Raw genomic sequence first — 12,826 nt, 5'->3', positions numbered from 1 at the left:
CACTGCCTGTATCCCAACACACACACACTGCCTGTATCCCAGCACACACACACACACACACACACACACACACAGCCTGTATCCCAGCACACACACACACACTGCCTGTACCCCAGCACACACACACACACACTGCCTGTATCCCAACGCACACACACACACACACACTGCCTGTATCCCAGCAGACACACACACACACTGCCTGTATCCCTGCGCACACACACACACACACACACACACACTGCCTGTATCCCTGCACACACACACACACACTGCCTGTATCCCAACACACACACACACAAACACTGCCTGTATCCCAACACACACACACACACACACACACACACTGCCTGTAGCCCAGCACACACACACACACTGCCTGTATCGCAACACACACACACACACACACACACACACTGCCTGTATCCCAACCCACACACACACTCCCTGTATCCCAGCACACACACACACACTGCCTGTATCCCAACACACACACACACACACACACACTGCCTGTATCCCGGCACACACACACACACACTGCCTGTATCCCAACACACACACACAGCCTGTATCCCAGCACACACACACACACTGCCTGTATCCCAACACACACACACACACACTGCCTGTATCCCTGCACACACACACTGCCTGTATCCCTGCACACACACACACTGCCTTTATCCCAGCACACACACACACACTGCCTGTATCCCAACACACACACACACACTGCCTGTATCCCTGCACACACACACTGCCTGTATCCCAGCACACACACACACACACTGCCTGTATCCCAACACACACACACACACTGCCTGTATCCCAGCACACACACACACTGCCTGTATCCCAACACACACTGCCTGTATCCCAACACACACACACACACTGCCTGTATCCCAGCACACACACACTGCCTGTATCCCAGCAGACACACACACACTGCCTGTATCCCAGCACACACACACACACACTGCCTGTATCCCTGCACACACACACACACTGCCTGTATCCCAACACACACACACACACACTGCCTGTATCCCAACTCACACACACTGCCTGTATCCCAACACACACACACACACACTGCCTGTATCCCAGCACACACACACACTGCCTGTATCCCAACACACACACACACACACTGCCTGTATCCCAGCACACACACACTGCCTGTATCCCTGCACACACACACACACACTGCCTGTATTCCAACACACACACACTGCCTGTATCCCAGCACACACACACACTGCCTGTATCCCAACACACACACACACACTGCCTGTATCGCAACACACACACACACACTGCCTGTATCCCAACACACGCACACACACACTGCCTGTAGCCCAGCACACGCACACACACACTGCCTGTATCCCAACACACACACACACACTGCCTGTATCCCAGCACACACACACACACACTGCCTGTATCCCAGCACACACACACTGCCTGTATCCCAACACACACACACACTGCCTGTACCCCAACACACACACAAACACTGCCTGTATCCCAGCACACACACACACACACTGCCTGGATCCCAGCACTCACACACTGCCTGTATCCCAACACACACACATTCACACTGCCTGTATCCCAGCACCACACACTGCCTGTATCCCAGCAGACACACACACACTGCCTGTATCCCAGCACACACACACACTGCCTGTATCCCAGCACACACACACACACACTGCCTGTATCCCAGCACACACACACTGCCTGTATCCCAACACACACACACACACACTGCCTGTATCCCAGCACACACACACTGCCTGTATCCCAGCACACACACACACACTGCCTGTATCCCTGCACACACACACACACTGCCTGTATCCCAACACACACACACACACACTGCCTGTATCCCAGCACACACACACACACTGCCTGTATCCCAACACACACACACTGCCTGTATCCCAGCACACACACACTGCCTGTATCCCAACACACACACACACACACTGCCTGTATCCCAGCACACACACACACTGCCTGTATCCCAACACACACACACACTGCCTGTATCCCAAAACACACACACACACTGCCGGTATCCCAACACACGCACACACACACTGCCTGTATCCCAACACACACACACACACACTGCCTGTATCCCAACACACACACACACTGCCTGTATCCCAACACACACACACACACTGCCTGTATCCCAACACACACACACACACACACACTGCCTGTATCCCAGCACACACACACTGCCTGTATCCCAACACACACACACACTGCCTGTATCCCAGCACACACACACACACTGCCTGTATCCCAGCACACACACACACATACTGCCTGTATCCCAGCACCACACACTGCCTGTATTCCAGCAGACACACACACACTGCCTGTATCCCAGCACACACACACACACACACTGCCTGTATCCCAGCACACACACACACTGCCTGTATCCCAACACACACACACACACACTGCCTGTATCCCAGCACACACACACACACACACACTGCCTGTATCCCAGCACACACACACACTGCCTGTATCCCAACACACACACACTGCCTGTATCCCAACACACACACACACACACACACTGCCTGTATCCCAACACACACACACACACACTGCCTGAATCCCAGCACACACACACACTGCCTGTATCCCAACACACACACACACTGCCTGTATCCCAGCACACACACACACACACACACTGCCTGTATCCCAACACACACACACACACACAGACACACTGCCTGTATCCCAGCACACACACACACACACACTTCCTGAATCCCAACACACACACTGCCTGTATCCCAGCACACACACACACTGCCTGTATCCCAACACACACACACTGCCTGTATCGCAACACACACACACACACACACACTGCCTGTATCCCAACACACACACACACACACTGCCTGAATCCCAGCACACACACACACTGCCTGTATCCCAACACACACACACACTGCCTGTATCCCAGCACACACACACACACACACACTGCCTGTATCCCAACACACACACACACACACAGACACACTGCCTGTATCCCAGCACACACACACACACACACTTCCTGAATCCCAACACACACACTGCCTGTATCCCAGCACACACACACACTGCCTGTATCCCAACACACGCACACTGCCTGTATCCCAACACACACACACACACACACACACTGCCTGTATCCCAGCACACACACACACACACTGCCTGTATCCCAACACACACACACACACACACTGCCTGTATCCCAGCACACACACACACTGCCTGTATCCCAACACACACACACTGCCTGTATCCCAGCACACACACCCACACTGCCTGTATCCCAACACACACACACACACACACACACACACTGCCTGTATCCCAGCACACACACACACTGCCTGTATCCCAACACACACACACACTGCCTGTATCCCAGCACACACACACACACACTGCCTGTATCCCTGCACACACACGCTGCCTGTATCCCAACACACACACACTGCCTGTATCGCAGCACACACACACACACACACACACACACACACTGCCTGTATCCCAGCACGCACACACACACACTGCCTGTATCCCTGCACGCACACACTGCCTGTATCCCAACACACACACACACACACACACACTGCCTGTATCCCAACACACACACTCACACACACACACTGCCTGTATCCCAACACGCACACACACACACTGCCTGTATCGCAACACACACACACACACACACACACACACAGCCTGTATCCCAACACACACACACACTGCCTGTATCCCAGCACACACACACACACACACACACTGCCTGTATCCCAGCACACACACACACACACACTGCCTGTATCCCGGAACACAGACACACACACTGCCTGTATCCCAACACACACACACTGCCTGTATCCCAGCACACACACACACACTGCCTGTATCCCAACGCACACACACACACTGCCTGTATCCCAGCACACACACACACACACTGCCTGTATCCCTGCACACACACACACACACACACACACACACTGCCTGTATCCCTGCACACACACACTGCCTGTATCGCAGCACACACACACACACACACACACACACACACTGCCTGTATCCCAGCACACACACACACACACTGCCTGTATCCCTGCACACACACACACACTGCCTGTATCCCTGCACGCACACACTGCCTGTATCCCAACACACACACACACACACACACACTGCCTGTATCCCAACACACACACTCACACACACACACTGCCTGTATCCCAACACACACACACACACACTGCCTGTATCGCAACACACACACACACACACACACACACACACTGCCTGTATCCCAACACAAACACACACTGCCTGTATCCCAGCACACACACACACACACACACTGCCTGTATCCCAGCACACACACACACACTGCCTGTATCCCAGCACACACACACACACACACTGCCTGTATCCCAGAACACAGACACACACACTGCCTGTATCCCAACACACACACACTGCCTGTATCCCAGCACACACACACACACTGCCTGTATCCCAACGCACACACACACACTGCCTGTATCCCAGCACACACACAAACACACTGCCTGTATCCCTGCACACACACACACACACACACACACACACACTGCCTGTATCCCTGCACACACACACTGCCTGTATCCCAGCACACACACACACACACTGCCTGTATCCCTGCACAGACACACACACACACACACACACACTGCCTGTATCCCTGCACACACACACTGCCTGTATCCCAACACACACACACACAATCACTGCCCGTATCCCAACACACACACACACACACTGCCTGTATCGCAACACACACACACACACACACACACACACTGCCTGTATCCCAGCACACACACACACACTGCCTGTATCCCAACACACACACACACACACACTGCCTGTATCCCGGCACACACACACACACACTGCCTGTATCCCAACACACACACACTGCCTGTATCCCAGCACACACACACACACTGCCTGTATCCCAACACACACACACACACACTGCCTGTATCCCTGCACACACACACTGCCTGTATCCCAGCACACCCACATACTGCCTGTATCCCAGCACACACACACACACTGCCTGTATCCCAACACACACACACACACTGCCTGTATCCCTGCACACACACACTGCCTGTATCCCAACACACACACACACACTGCCTGTATCCCAGCACACACACACACACACTGCCTGGATCCCAGCACACACACTGCCTGTATCCCAAAACACACACACACACTGCCTGTATCCCAGCACACACACACTGCCTGTATCCCAGCCGACACACACACACTGCCTGTATCCCAGCACACACACACACACTGCCTGTATCCCAGCACACACACACACACACTGCCTGTATCCCAGCACACACACACACACTGCCTGTATCCCAACACACACACACTGCCTGTATCCCAGCACACACACACTGCCTGTATCCCAACACACACAAACCCCCTGTATCCCCACACACACACACACACATTGCCTGTATCCCAGCACACACACACACTGCCTGTATCCCAGCACACACACACACACACTGCCTGTATCCCAACACACACTGCCTGTATCCCAGCACACACACGCACTGCCTGTATCCCAACACACACACATTCACACTGCCTGTATCCCAACACACGCACACACACACTGCCTGTATCCCAGAACCCACACACACACACTGCCTGTATCCCAACACACACACACACCCACTGCCTGTATCCCAGCACACACACACTGCCTGTATCCCAACACACACGCACACACACACACACTGCCTGTATCCCAGCACACACACACACTCACTTCCTGTATCCCAGCACACACACACTGCCTGTATCCCAGCACACACACACACACTGCCTGTATCCCTGCACACACACACACACACTGCCTGTATCCCAACACACACATACACTGCCTGTATCCCAGCACACACACACACATTGCCTGTATCCCAACACACACACACTGCCTGTATCCCAGCACACACACACACACACACTGCCTGTATCCCAACACACACACACACACTGCCTGTATCCCAGCACACACACACACTGCCTGTATCCCAACACACACACACACACACACACTGCCTGTATCCCAGCACACACACACACACACACTGCCTGTATCCCAACACACACACACACACTGCCTGTATCCCAACACACACACACTGCCTGTATCCCAGCACACACACACACACTGCCTGTATCCCAACACACACACACACACACACACTGCCTGTATCCCAACACACACACACACTACCTGTATCCCAGCACACACGCACACACACTGCCTGTATCCCAGCACACACACCCACTGCCTGTATCCCAGTACACACACACACACTGCCTGTATCCCAACACACACACACACTGCCTGTATCCCAGCACACACACACACACACACTGCCTGTATCCCTGCACACACACACTCCCTGTATCCCAACACACACACACTGCCTGTATCCCAGCACACACACACACACACACACACACACACACACACACACTGCCTGTATCCCAGCACACACACACACACTGCCTCTATCCCAGCACACACACACACTGCCTGTACCCCAGCACACACACACACACACTGCCTGTATCCCAACGCACACACACACACACACACTGCCTGTATCCCAGCACACACACACACACACTGCCTGTATCCCTGCGCACACACACACACACACACACACACACACACACTGCCTGTATCCCTGCACACACACACACACACTGCCTGTATCCCAACACACACACACACAAACACTGCCTGTATCCCAACACACACACACACACACACACACTGCCTGTAGCCCAGCACACACACACACACTGCCTGTATCGCAACACACACACACACACACACACACACACTGCCTGTATCCCAACCCACACACACACTCCCTGTATCCCAGCACACACACACACACTGCCTGTATCCCAACACACACACACACACACACACACTGCCTGTATCCCGGCACACACACACACACACTGCCTGTATCCCAACACACACACACAGCCTGTATCCCAGCACACACACACACACTGCCTGTATCCCAACACACACACACACACACTGCCTGTATCCCTGCACACACACACTGCCTGTATCCCTGCACACACACACACTGCCTTTATCCCAGCACACACACACACACTGCCTGTATCCCAACACACACACACACACTGCCTGTATCCCTGCACACACACACTGCCTGTATCCCAGCACACACACACACACACTGCCTGTATCCCAACACACACACACACACTGCCTGTATCCCAGCACACACACACACTGCCTGTATCCCAACACACACTGCCTGTATCCCAACACACACACACACACTGCCTGTATCCCAGCACACACACACTGCCTGTATCCCAGCACACACACACACACACTGCCTGTATCCCTGCACACACACACACACTGCCTGTATCCCAACACACACACACACACACTGCCTGTATCCCAGCACACACACACTGCCTGTATCCCAACTCACACACACACACACTGCCTGTATCCCAGCACACACACACACTGCCTGTATCCCAACACACACACACACACACTGCCTGTATCCCAGCACACACACACACTGCCTGTATCCCAACACACACACACACACACTGCCTGTATCCCAGCACACACACACTGCCTGTATCCCTGCACACACACACACACACTGCCTATATTCCAACACACACACACTGCCTGTATCCCAGCACACACACACACTGCCTGTATCCCAACACACACACACACACTGCCTGTATCGCAACACACACACACACACTGCCTGTATCCCAACACACGCACACACACACTGCCTGTAGCCCAGCACACGCACACACACACTGCCTGTATCCCAACACACACACACACACTGCCTGTATCCCAGCACACACACACACACACTGCCTGTATCCCAGCACACACACACTGCCTGTATCCCAACACACACACACACTGCCTGTACCCCAACACACACACAAACACTGCCTGTATCCCAGCACACACACACACACACTGCCTGGATCCCAGCACACACACACTGCCTGTATCCCAACACACACACATTCACACTGCCTGTATCCCAGCACCACACACTGCCTGTATCCCAGCAGACACACACACACTGCCTGTATCCCAGCACACACACACACTGCCTGTATCCCAGCACACACACACACACACTGCCTGTATCCCAGCACACACACACTGCCTGTATCCCAACACACACACACACACACTGCCTGTATCCCAGCACACACACACTGCCTGTATCCCAGCACACACACACACACTGCCTGTATCCCTGCACACACACACACACTGCCTGTATCCCAACACACACACACACACACTGCCTGTATCCCAGCACACACACACACACTGCCTGTATCCCAACACACACACACTGCCTGTATCCCAGGACACACACACTGCCTGTATCCCAACACACACACACACACACACTGCCTGTATCCCAGCACACACACACACTGCCTGTATCCCAACACACACACACACTGCCTGTATCCCAGCACACACACACACACAATGCCTGTATCCCAACACACACTGCCTGTATCCCAGCACACACACACACTGCCTGTATCCCAAAACACACACACACACTGCCGGTATCCCAACACACGCACACACACACTGCCTGTATCCCAACACACACACACACACACTGCCTGTATCCCAACACACACACACACACTGCCTGTATCCCAACACACACACACACACACACACTGCCTGTATCCCAGCACACACACACTGCCTGTATCCCAACACACACACACACTGCCTGTATCCCAGCACACACACACACATACTGCCTGTATCCCAGCACCACACACTGCCTGTATCCCAGCAGACACACACACACTGCCTGTATCCCAGCACACACACACACTGCCTGTATCCCAACACACACACACTGCCTGTATCCCAGCACACACACACACACACACTGCCTGTATCCCAACACACACACACACACTGCCTGTATCCCAGCACACACACACACACACACACTGCCTGTATCCCAGCACACACACACACTGCCTGTATCCCAACACACACACACTGCCTGTATCCCAACACACACACACACACACACACTGCCTGTATCCCAACACACACACACACACACTGCCTGAATCCCAGCACACACACACACTGCCTGTATCCCAACACACACACACACTGCCTGTATCCCAGCACACACACACACACACACTGCCTGTATCCCAACACACACGCACACACACAGACACACTGCCTGTATCCCAGCACACACACACACACACACTTCCTGAATCCCAACACACACACTGCCTGTATCCCAGCACACACACACACTGCCTGTATCCCAACACACGCACACTGCCTGTATCCCAACACACACACACACACACTGCCTGTATCCCAGCACACACACACACACACACTGCCTGTATCCCAACACACACACACACACACACACTGCCTGTATCCCAGCACACACACACACTGCCTGTATCCCAACACACACACACTGCCTGTATCCCAGCACACACACACACACTGCCTGTATCCCAACACACACACACACACACACACACACACTGCCTGTATCCCAGCACACACACACACTGCCTGTATCCCAACACACACACACACTGCCTGTATCCCAGCACGCACACACACACACTGCCTGTATCCCTGCAAACACACGCTGCCTGTATCCCAACACACACACACTGCCTGTATCGCAGCACACACACACACACACACACACACTGCCTGTATCCCTGCACGCACACACTGCCTGTATCCCAGCACACACACACACACACACACACTGCCTGTATCCCAACACACACACTCACACACACACACTGCCTGTATCCCAACACGCACACACACACACTGCCTGTATCGCAACACACACACACACACACACACACACACAGCCTGTATCCCAACACACACACACACTGCCTGTATCCCAGCACACACACACACACACACACACTGCCTGTATCCCAGCACACACACACACACACACTGCCTGTATCCCGGAACACAGACACACACACTGCCTGTATCCCAACACACACACACTGCCTGTATCCCAGCACACACACACACACTGCCTGTATCCCAACGCACACACACACACTGCCTGTATCCCAGCACACACACACACACACTGCCTGTATCCCTGCACACACACACACACACACACACACACACTGCCTGTATCCCTGCACACACACACTGCCTGTATCGCAGCACACACACACACACACACACACACACACACTGCCTGTATCCCAGCACACACACACACACACTGCCTGTATCCCTGCACACACACACACACTGCCTGTATCCCTGCACGCACACACTGCCTGTATCCCAACACACACACACACACACACACACTGCCTGTATCCCAACACACACACTCACACACACACACTGCCTGTATCCCAACACACACACACACACACTGCCTGTATCGCAACACACACACACACACACACACACACACACTGCCTGTATCCCAACACACACACACACTGCCTGTATCCCAGCACACACACACACACACACACTGCCTGTATCCCAGCACACACACACACACTGCCTGTATCCCAGCACACACACACACACACACTGCCTGTATCCCAGAACACAGACACACACACTGCCTGTATCCCAACACACACACACTGCCTGTATCCCAGAACACACACACACACTGCCTGTATCCCAACGCACACACACACACTGCCTGTATCCCAGCACACACACACACACACTGCCTGTATCCCTGCACACACACACACACACACACACTGCCTGTATCCCTGCACACACACACTGCCTGTATCCCAACACACACACACACAAACACTGCCTGTATCCCAACACACACACACACACACACACACTGCCTGTAGCCCAACACACACACACACACACTGCCTGTATCGCAACACACACACACACACACACACACTGCCTGTATCCCAGCACACACACACACACTGCCTGTATCCCAACACACACACACACACACACTGCCTGTATCCCGGCACACACACACACACACTGCCTGTATCCCAACACACACACACTGCCTGTATCCCAGCACACACACACACAAACACTGCCTGTATCCCAACACACACACACACACACACACACTGCCTGTAGCCCAACACACACACACACACACTGCCTGTATCGCAACACACACACACACACACACACACACTGCCTGTATCCCAGCACACACACACACACTGCCTGTATCCCAACACACACACACACACACACTGCCTGTATCCCGGCACACACACACACACACTGCCTGTATCCCAACACACACACACTGCCTGTATCCCAGCACACACACACACACTGCCTGTATCCCAACACACACACACACACACTGCCTGTATCCCTGCACACACACACTGCCTGTATCCCAGCACACCCACATACTGCCTGTATCCCAGCACACACACACACACTGCCTGTATCCCAACACACACACACACACTGCCTGTATCCCAGCACACACACACACACACTGCCTGGATCCCAGCACACACACTGCCTGTATCCCAAAACACACACACACACTGCCTGTATCCCAGCACACACACACTGCCTGTATCCCAGCCGACACACACACACTGCCTGTATCCCAGCACACACACACACACTGCCTGTATCCCAACACACACACACTGCCTGTATCCCAGCACACACACACTGCCTGTATCCCAACACACACACACACCCTGTATCCCCACACACACACACACACACTGCCTGTATCCCACCACACACACACACTGCCTGTATCCCAGCACACACACACACACACTGCCTGTATCCCAACACACACTGCCTGTATCCCAGCACACACACACACTGCCTGTATCCCAACACACACACACACTTCCTGTATCCCAACACACGCACACACACACTGCCTGTATCCTAGAACCCACACACACACACTGCCTGTATCCCAACACACACACACACCCACTGCCTGTATCCCAGCACACACACACTGCCTGTATCCCAACACACACGCACACACACACACACTGCCTGTATCCCAGCACACACACACACACTTCCTGTATCCCAGCACACACACACTGCCTGTATCCCAGCACACACACACACACTGCCTGTATCCCTGCACACACACACACACACTGCCTGTATCCCAACACACACATACACTGCCTCTATCCCAGCACACACACACACACTGCCTGTATCCCAACACACACACACTGCCTGTATCCCAGCACACACACACACACACACTGCCTGTATCCCAACACACACACACACACTGCCTGTATCCCAGCACACACACACACTGCCTGTATCCCAACACACACACACTGCCTGTATCCCAGCACACACACACACACTGCCTGTATCCCAACACACACACACACACACACACTGCCTGTATCCCAACACACACACACACTACCTGTATCCCAGCACACACGCACACACACTGCCTGTATCCCAGCACACACACACACTGCCTGTATCCCAGTACACACACACACACTGCCTGTATCCCAATACACACACACACTGCCTGTATCCCAGCACACACACACACAC

Source organism: Zonotrichia albicollis, chromosome W (assembly GCF_047830755.1).
Source record: "Zonotrichia albicollis isolate bZonAlb1 chromosome W, bZonAlb1.hap1, whole genome shotgun sequence".
In the NCBI taxonomy this organism is placed as follows: domain Eukaryota; kingdom Metazoa; phylum Chordata; class Aves; order Passeriformes; family Passerellidae; genus Zonotrichia; species Zonotrichia albicollis.
The sequence above is the reverse complement of the archived record's forward strand: the minus strand, read 5'-3'. Positions refer to the sequence as shown.